Source organism: Passer montanus, unplaced genomic scaffold (assembly GCF_014805655.1).
Source record: "Passer montanus isolate IOZ18808 unplaced genomic scaffold, ASM1480565v1 scaffold14, whole genome shotgun sequence".
NCBI classification, from domain to species: domain Eukaryota; kingdom Metazoa; phylum Chordata; class Aves; order Passeriformes; family Passeridae; genus Passer; species Passer montanus.
Window position 1 is genome coordinate 4,848,292 of NW_024360941.1, and position 10,477 is coordinate 4,858,768.

The 10,477-nt window shown below is 36.0% G+C and overlaps 1 protein-coding gene across 1 annotated transcript in view; it reads right to left on the bottom strand.

The window, feature by feature from the left end:
• Positions 1–9,352, bottom strand: part of FSTL5 (follistatin like 5) — a 376,421-nt gene extending 367,069 nt beyond the window's left edge. Inside the window, exon 1 of the mRNA XM_039700303.1 lies at positions 9,144–9,352. The gene's annotated coding sequence lies outside the window, so the exon portion shown is untranslated. The remainder of the gene's footprint in view (positions 1–9,143) is intronic.
• Positions 9,353–10,477: the final 1,125 nt, after the last annotated feature.

Consider the following 10,477-nt stretch of genomic DNA (forward strand, 5'->3'; position numbering starts at 1 on the left):
TGTACAGGAGTAGCATTTACCTCTGTGCCTAAGTCATCCTAAGTGCCAAGAGTCACACCAGGACTACATGAAAGGACAGCCACAACAATCACTTGGCAGATGTAAAAAAGTCCCCACACATGAGAGAGCACCAAAGCAAACCAAAGAAGATTAAGCAAAACTTCCATCTTCCAAGAAACTGATATTGTGCATAACACAGAGCATCATGAAAAGTTCTCAAGATGTTCAACAATCAACGAAGGAAAACATGCCTGCTTGGCTGGAATTTGACTTTTGTCACAAAGCCCTGAGTTTCAGAGCACCAAACTCCTTGAGCATTTGAGAATCTCCATCATATAGTCAGGGAACACTACGTGATTGTGTCACAAGCTGACTTTTCACAAGCTCAAGGACACCTTCCCACACTCAGTTCATGCAGGTTAGGAGATGCTCACTTGGCAGAGCCCCTTCGACAACTGGTGAGCTCACATTTAATGTCTGGATTTCCTTCTCGTGTGTCTGCTATTCTCAACAGTCATTTTCCTTTAGATTCCCTGGCTACTTGGGCCACCACCAGGCCACCCTAGCTGTCCCTGTGTTCATTACTGAAAGTGAGTATGGCAGTGTGATGTGACAAAGCTGCATCTCCTACCCAGCCTTCCAGTGGAATCAGCTGGGGTGGGAGAAGTGATGCAGATGTTCCTTCTTCCACCTGCAGCAACTTTCTTTCATTTAGTATAAATTGTTTAAAATATGGATAGATTCAAAGAGACAGCAGATTCATTTCTCACTGGGAAGAACAGCAAGTTACTACATTGTTATTTTCTGATTTCTCAAGAAGCAAAATGCACCTGCTTCCATGACCACTATGATTCAAGAGAAATATAAACAGTCCCAAGTCCTCTCTATTTATGGTATGACCAAAATGGGTACAAATGCTTAAAGAGGACTAACAAAATAGAATGGATAGGTGCAGATCTCTTGTTGGTAAGTCAATATTGGAGAACAGTCCCCCCCAAACCACTCAACAATTTAAGCAGAATTGATGCTGTGCATCACTGTTTTACACTGCCAGCTACCTATTATGTGTAAGGGCAGGGAATCATTACAAAAAAATATCTTCTCCATAATTTTGACCCCAGCTATATTTCACTAAAGGCAGAAGAGGGGAAATCCACAGAGGGGAACTTTAGGGTGAGGTGGCTGCTGGGTGCTTAACACCCAAAAACACACTGCTTTTCTTATGAGTCAAAGTATATTTGAAAGTAGATATTAATGAAAATTTGCACCAGCATGGATGCAAAAGAGAGGGTGGAAAACAAAGGTGTACCAGAAAGACTGAAGATGTGAGCAAGGACACGCCTTTCAATCTTCAGCAACCCCTTCATTAAATTTCAAGTGCTTGAGCCATTCTCAAAACCACATGTTCCCACACTCTTAGCTTTTGATTATAAATACAACTTTCACATTTTCCTAATGTCGAGTAGCTATTGCTTTGAGCAAAGTAGTACTTAACAGCATTCTTGAGTGTGTGAAATTTAGGGTAAGGGGAAAAATCATCTCTATTTTTTTTTTTAATTTCCAGCCCTGTTTAGAGTAAACATCAGTTGTCTCATCAGCTGCTATTATGACAAAGAATGTACTCCAAGTGCACAGATGTGGATCCTGGAAACAAATTAGGCCTAAAAGATTTTTTTCTTCTTCTTTTCGTAAAAAGAACTAAAAGACTGAATTATGCACTGATTTTAATCACAAACAATATTGGATGACATTTTTTACTTGACAAAGTGAAATTTCTTCCCAACTGGTATTATTTCAGCCTGAGGTTTTTCAAAAGCATTAACCCATTAGTAACTGCTATATCTTCAAGCTGAGTTAAAGTGTGAGAGAATATATATATATGACTTGATTGAATGTAAAGTACTTCCATCACACCCTCTGAGGAATTGAAAAATACTGGAATTTTCAAAAGTATATTCTGCAGATAATCTGATTTGCTCTAATTGTTTCCACCTAAACTCTACAGAGGAAAAGGAAGTGCTATAGCTGGCCCTAAAGCTTTATGGATGTTGACAGCTGGATATCACAGCCTGATGGGAATGGCTGTCTAAGGCAATAATTATTTTCTGGACACACTCAAGATATGACTTTAGTTCTGAAACAGGAGCCAACACTATTTTCTGTATATAGGAAACTAAAATATTTATAGCAGGTGTCACAGAGGTAAAAGACTTATAGAAATCATGATTTGTTTCCATTTTTGCTCAGGAAGATTTGGCCAATCCTTTACTCCTTTATCACCTGCAGTTTTCTAATTGCTCACCTGTATCAGCAGCCCCAAAAGTAACAGAAATTTAAAGACTATAATTCATGAAAATCCCACAAATTTACAACTACTTCTACTCTAATCAGATTCTTTCATCTCTGGGGCTCAAACACTGGACTTGTTCATATTAAAGCACATGGCCTTTATCAGAGACAGGAAGGCTTATAGATACCAGCACAAGTGGTTTATCTCTGAACAGGGTTTGAAAAGAGGAGCAAACTGATCAAAGCCCAATGAATATCAGAGCATAAGAGGAAAGAAATAGAGGGGAGGGGAAAATCCACAGGGGATGTGGAAGCAGGAGGAGAAATTAAATACAAGTACTTGCCAATTGAATCACTTAAATTTCCAAGTTTGCAACCTTATAATAAAAGTAAATACAATTAATGTTTATTAGTATTGTTATAAGCATAAATATAGTAATAAAATATTATTCTAAAACATCAATTTTAAAAATCACTACTTTTCACTGATCTTCCTTTCCCACCATCACACAGATATGGCCGAGTATTCCTAAAGCTCTTACAACTGCTCAAATGGTCTGTTAACGTGAGCTATTCTTATGCCTTTTGCTATGACAAACAGATTTGCAACCAAAACAGAGCTGCTTATTCAAAAAAAGCAGGAAATCATTCTTTGTCCTCCTGTTTTCCTTGGGCTTGGATAAAACTGATGAATGAATAGTTACATACTGTTTGACTGAAGTCGATAATTATATTCATAATATTAGTTAATAAAGACCTTTAGATAACTATTATATATCATACAAATTTTATAAAGTTCAAGCGTGACAAGTGTTTCCACACTAGCTATTGCAATCTTTCTTACTGTAGCTTAATTCCCACAAGGAAAACATTTATAAAAGAATGTGTTTACACAATATTTCTCATTCCCGAGCAGGATGCAAACAGGGTTTTTATGGTTTTCTATCTGCCAAAATCAGACAAGTCTATTAATTAGCATTTTCCATATTTCTTAGGTATTCCTTTTCCACACAGTCCTTTCCTGATTAAATTGTTGAAAAATGCATAGCTCTCAACAACATTGGAGATAGCTTCTATAACTTTCCCCTCTATATTTCAAAATATTCTGAATATTCTGTCCATGTTTATTTACAAAAGTGCATCATGTAGCAATCTCTGCTTATCACGTCAATGGAAATTTTGGGACATTGGATAAGTCATCGTACCAAGAATATAAGAAAACCTCATATTTTGGAATGTTTTTAATGCCTTAAATGTGAAATATCACAGTCATTACAGATTATTTTTAGTCATTTGGTGACAGTATTTGCAAAGCATATTCAAAGTTTTTCTGCTATGTGAAAATACCATCTTTAACTCTATATTTAGCACTCACTACAAAATCCACTATTGCTCACCCCATAAAGCTGTATTTTATATCAGTAAATTAAAAAAAGACTAAAATACAAATGAGTTTGTGGACAGTAAAGGACCAAAATTAACCACAATTGCTTTGTGTTCTGTTAGATTGCTTTATAGATGGTGTCTTGCAAAAACTGGCAGATCCAGCACCAAACACAACTTCTCATCCACTTCCCCAGGGGTCTCCTTCCTGCCATGTTCTCCCCAGACACCAAGAAGAAACACTGCGAGGTGCTTAACTACAGTCCTGCTGAGAGGTACTAACTACAGCACTTCCTATTTTCAGGAGCATCTGTGTTCTTTTTCTTTCTGCAAACTATCTCAGAACTTTACAGTAAACAAACCCAGTGTTACCTTGAAATTCAAAAGTATCAACACAGCCTTGACTTTTGCCCATATGAGGTATGCAGAGCATACACATTCCAATAATAAGCATGTATAGGTAAATGTTTGTATAGAATTTTAATGTTTTTTAATCCAGAGCAATAAGAAGTTGCTAGCAAAATAATTTATGAACTGCTATAATAAACCAGGATTTGGCCTCATAAAATAATTTAAACTAGAGCTTGAAAAGACTGAATTTATTTGCACTCACAAAATTAAAATTTAAATATGTCCCAGTTTCTGCAAGTCTCACTGAGAAAAGCTCAGTGAGAACACTTCCAAGTTCAAGATGACAGTTTCCCCATTCCTGTGTGATGAAACATATCTGTAGATTCACCTAAACTGTGAGAAAAAATCCACTATCACATACTGTAAGTTTAGGAAGTCTCTGTTAAAGCAGCAAGAACTGAAAAGGTCAAAAACATTTTATTTTTACTAACAGACACACCAACATGTAAACATTCACCCTAACAAAAGCAAAGCCTCATGAACTCGTGAGTCTAAAAAGATACTAATAAAGCTATTGCAGAGCAATAACACAACTCTTTATCACAACAGGGTTCTTTTTAAACAAATTACCTATTTACCAGTGTAATTTAACTACAGCATTATAATCCCAGACTCTATTATACCTGTTTGGTATTTCATTGCATAAGAAAACTGTGGTACTCTCACAACTTAAATAGAACACTGCAAGCTTCAGTAACACTTGTTACTGCACATAAATATTAGTCCAAATTTAAAAAGAAAACAGAAACATCAACACAAGAAAAAGAATAGCAGCAAACAACCAAGGAATAATCTCTCTACTCATTGCCTTATACAGATATTGAGACCCTGTACAAATGGTTAATGATAATCATTTCTGCTTCTCAATAAATAAGGCCCTTGAGAACAACTGCATCACCTTAAGAAAAGCGCCATCATTATCATCTTCATCTGAAGAACTGTACAACGCTCACTGGACATAAAGTTCCATTTTTATTTCCACCTCGTCTGAATTATTTTTTTTCCTTTACTTTCAGGATATGGATACATTAGTTAGAAGCTGTGACACTTCAAAACATGGCAAGCAAGGAATTAGGGGTCACCCTAGAAACACTTCTATAGGGTTTTTTTCCCCATACAAAGCAGGTCTGATAGACTTCTGTTTAACCTAGGAAGGGCTGTCTGCACACTCTTTCTAACAGCACCTTCAGGTGGCATTTTGTATCTTCTCAACAGGCACAGGGTTGAGCCTCAAGGAGTTGGGGTATCAGCCCAGAACCATCATCATCATCATTCAGTGATCCTCTGAACAGAGTAAACTTCAGAGTTCACTTGCAGCAAACATTTTGAAGCATCATTTTTCTTAATTATTAAAACTGTCTGGGTTGTTGCTTTCTTTGTTTTTTTGGAGAAGAGGTGATGACTATCAACTCAGGAAAAAAATGACATGGAACTCTGTCCCGCTAAATGGATTTCTTCCCTTAAATCTATTCATTTTTTCCAAACCACAAACTCATCTTAAAGGTATGGTATCAGTTATGGTATCAGTTTGATGTACACACATAATATGAGCATTCCTTGAATTTCAGGGGCAATATTCGTCTTTTCTTTCAAATAAAATTATCCTCACATATGACATATTTTTGTACCCATAAATTAAAAAACACGAAGAAACTTCATGAAGTGCAATAATGTTGCAAACAACATGTCAAAACCACCAAAATTAAGACTACTGCTACAGTCTTGTAAAAGCCAGCTTCTGTTTTAGTCTACAAATATAGTGTCATAAAATAAAATTTAAAATTTCTGGCTATGCTTGGTTCACGTATGTCTTTCTCATTCAAATCATGTTTCTCTCACTTCTTTCCTCTTTACCTTGAGAAATAGTTATTTACTATCTCTACATTTTTCTGCATGTCACAGTCATTTTCAATGACCTACAATTTTCAATGACTTGCTACATTCATGCCTTCAAAAATTCAGCACTTTCTGTAAATTTCCAGCATTTAGGCATGGTCCCATTATCTTTGTAAATTAAATGTCTGTCTTGATTGCAAGCTGTAAAAAATACTTTTCTTGCACAATTTTTAGTGAGTCAGTCTGTCTACAGATTAAAAAAAATAAAATGCATGAGTCTTCATTCCCAGTTTGTGTAAATCAATACATACCTGCTAAGCAGTCATTTATGTTACATTTTGGTCGTTATTTTAAACTGATGGAATAGTCTGCTGCTTAGATTCAATAATAAATGTCAGGCTTAAATTCCTTTAGCAAAAAGCTGAATTTAAATTTGGATCTGGACCAAAAGACCTCTGGAGATTTCATTCAATTGAAATCGTTCTATGATTTAAATTATGTTCTTTGTATTTCTTGGTTACGTCACTTTGAAGATGATTGATTGAAGTATTTCTCTTGAGATCAATTTTGATTCAATAAGGCTATTTATTTGAAATGTTTCATATTGAAAAACAAGACAAACTTTGAGGCCATTTAGTTTTGCAACGGATCCTAAATATTCAGGCTATTAGTTAAGGATAACAGATTTTAAACAGATGTTATGAAATATGTAATATTTCACTCTGGCACTAAGAAGAGATGACACAATATAGAACAGGAAAAAAGTTAATGTGAGAAATACATACTAAGACAGATTTCAGATGTACTAATGCATATTTCAGTGTAATCTGAATTACATAAATTCCTCACAGACTTCTAGATTCTTGGAGAAAATCATTCTTTCCTGCTGACGTCTACATGAAGTGTTTTGATGGACATGAACCCTTTGAGTGCAGAGCCTCCCATATTAGTAGACTTCTAGATTCTTGGAGAAAATAATTCTTTCCTGCTGACATCTACATGAAGTATTTTGATGGACATGAACCCTTTGATGCAGAGCCTCCCATATTAGACTAGTAAAATGTCTAAATAAAAAATTTGAAACCTCTAAGCTAAAGCTGAGTGATGTAGCAAAAAAAAAAAAAACACAAACAAAAAAAACCCCAACCAAACTGAGTATTCAATTATTCAATCACATCTAGCTTCCTTTATGGACTTCAAAAAAACAGCCAAAATGTACTCAGCTTTACATGATTCATTAAATATAAAACAACTATAAAGTTTGAAAAATAGTTTCTCTGACTATATACACAGAAATGTATGGAGCATTTTACCAGATGTTTTGTTTATTACAAATAAAGAAGTTAAGCACTCTACTGATTTTCAAGCCTTTATGAAAAATACAAATATTTCACAAAGTGTGACAATTTTTTCCTCAGAAGCAAAACTCCTCAGATCACAGGATTATGGAGGTTGGAAAGACCTCAGGAGACATTAAAAAAAACCCAGCAAAAATGTACTTGGTTTTACATGATTCATTAAATATAAAACAACTATAAAGTTTGAAAAATAGTTTATATAAACAGAAATGTATGGAGCATTTTACTAAATGTTTTGTTTACTAGAAATAAAGAAGCTAAGCACTCTACTGATTTTCAAGTCTTTATGAAAAATAAAAATATTTCACAAAGTGTGAAAATCTTTTCCTCAGAAGCAAAACTCCTCAGATCACAGGATTATGGAGGTTGGAAAGACCTCAGGAGACATCTACTCCAAACTTATGCTCAACACATGCTTAAAAATACTTAAAGTAGAGCGCATGACAGCATACCTTCCTGTAAAGATATTGGCACTATCCAAAACTCAGCTGCAGAAACACATCCTGAGAGGAGCAGGTCTGCAGCCTAAAGCTTGTTCTGCAGCTCAACACCCAGGACAGGAACAGCTGCACCAACACCACTCGCAAGACTTAATGGGGGAGGTTACTCCATAGGGAAAAGGAGCAGGGGAGAAAAAGAAATAGGAACCCTTTTAACATAAATCTGTGTGCTTTTCACTAAAGCTTCAAAAGAAAGGGAACCATTCCAGCTAAAGCTGAGAACAGTACATATTTATACATGACTTAGGCAACTGTAAGGAAAAGGCATGAGTCTTAAAGGACCTCAAACTTCAAAGTATCTTATACAATCTCCCATATGAAGCTTAATTCTGACAGTATTGCTACACATGAACTGCATTTCATTCCAAGTCCTAAAATGCAATTAGTTTAACAGCATCATTTCCTACTGCACAAAAATAATCTCCATAATACTGTATAGAAGTATAGATTAGATGATTTTTCATTTTCAAAAGTTGTTTGCATATCAGAGGAGAAAATTAGATATTTTAAATAATGTGTTTGTTCAAGTCAGCAACTGCTCTTTTTACAGTATTTCCCACTGTGAATATATTGCACACTTCTCTTAAGCAGACTAATTATCTGAGTCCAGGTTTTTTAAATAAAATGGTCACCAGAGGAAAGAATGAAGACACAAGTGTCATCATAATTACACTTAGTCCAAAAAATGTGAAAATTATTCACAGTTCTCTTTATCTATGCTAAAAGCAAGAGAGCAAAGTATTCTTCAGATAGAAGTGTAGTTCAAAGAACTCAAATTAATTTATAGGAAATTTTTTTCAAATCTGTAGCATTTCAGATGTTTGACATCATCATAGAATTTAAGTATTATAAGTAGAAGACTTGAATTAAATTTTATCAATAAAACTTTAATTTTTTTTATTATTTCTTCACGTTTTCTTGTGTTGTATTTTGCACCATCAACATACCAGGGGGGCATTTTCAGTCTGCTTTAGTAGAGAAAAAATAAAACAGCAATAGAATAACATTGTAATTGAAATATGAGCTACACTGAAATATTGTTTTTATGAAGATACTTGAATTTCATTCTGAATCCAATCTGTTTTAATGTTTCTATCATCTCAGTTTCCTGGAAACATATATAAATGTGAAGGCAAGCTCAATATAAGAAACTACCGCACCTGGAATGGTGCTTAAAAGCAATTGACTATAAAGAATTGAAAAGAAGTGAAATTCAAAACAACATTTTTCTTATTTTCACAAACTAGCCAAGATTACTCACACACACAGGAACAATTACTATCTCAAGAACTGAGCAGGAGTTACTTCTCTAGGAAAAAACTCTGTGAGCAAGCATGTCCCCTCTCAAGGGAGAGGTGGCACTTACCTAGAGGAAAGTTGCTGTTAATGGTGACTTGATCCCACAGGCACAACCTTTAGGTACAGCTGAGGAAGCACAGCCACTGGCCTCCTAGGGGAAGCTATCCTGCTTGCCTCTCCTCAATCTCCAAGTAGGTTTAGGAGGTTTTTGACCTCCTCTTCAAATGCTCCCAGAAGAGCCTTGGCTGCCTACCTCTTCATAATGCTCAAACAAGCCACAGCCTCTAGAACAAGACACAAACCCAGAGGCACCAAAGAAATCTCATTTATATGCAGCTACCCTTACAAGCACCTGGGAAGAGGTTGCCATAAGTAGTGACAGCTGTGTAAGTAGGAGGGCTCAGTATGGCTGGTGAAAGAGAATCTGGCTCCTAATTCTGAAAACCTGGCAGCTATTTGTCCTAGAGAAGGACTAACAGGCCAGTTGATAGCCAGATGGAAAAAATTAGGTGACAATCTAGCAGACTGACACAGGCAGCTTATGATTTAATACTAGACATAGAAGCCCATCAAAACAGTTACATATGGGCTCCTTTTTTTGTTTTAATCTCATTGTTTTGGCAAAGCCTTCATGTCACAGTTTCTCCTCACCATTTACCTCTCACTGAGGGCCACCTACTGCAAGGTGGCCTTGTGGTCCCAAATGCTGCAGGACTTCCAGGAACACATCACACCTGGAGCAGTGAATTGCTGAATTTTTTCCATGAATGTCTGAACTAGGGCTGTCTCTGTGTAGTGCCAGAACGTTCTCTGTCTTCTAAAGATTACGAACATTCAGGAAATGCAGCTCTGAGCATGCTGCCAGAATATAAAAGAAAATATAGTTGGAAACTTAGCACCCCAAGAAAGAACCTAGTAAATAGATTGCTATTGTTCTAAAGGAGATGGCAACCTATGTGGCAGATGGCAAGCAAAAGGGGTGGAAGCAGATGCAATTTTTAGAGTGATATACCTCAAAGATTCCAGGTTTATTTACAACGCAGTAAGGGAAAAGAATGCACGTTCAAGCCTCAGAGAATCTATATGGGTTTTTGTTCAGGAAGAGGAATGAAGTCTGCCATGTTGTTAGTGTAGCATGATAGATCTTAGTATAGTGGCTCTGACTGTGCACTCAGAGTGTATTTGGGTTTAGAGGTAGATTTCTGCTTTATGCACAAATCTAATAGTACAATTTAAAATCTTGCTTTTCAGTTCTAGGCTAACCTGATTTTATGACTGCACAGTGTTTGCCTGCTACACTGGAAGAGAGGTACATTCCCTAAAGGAGGAGATTATGACTACACATAGAAACAATAAGAAACATGGGGTGAAAATGGTCTGAAAAATAGCAGAGGACAAGCT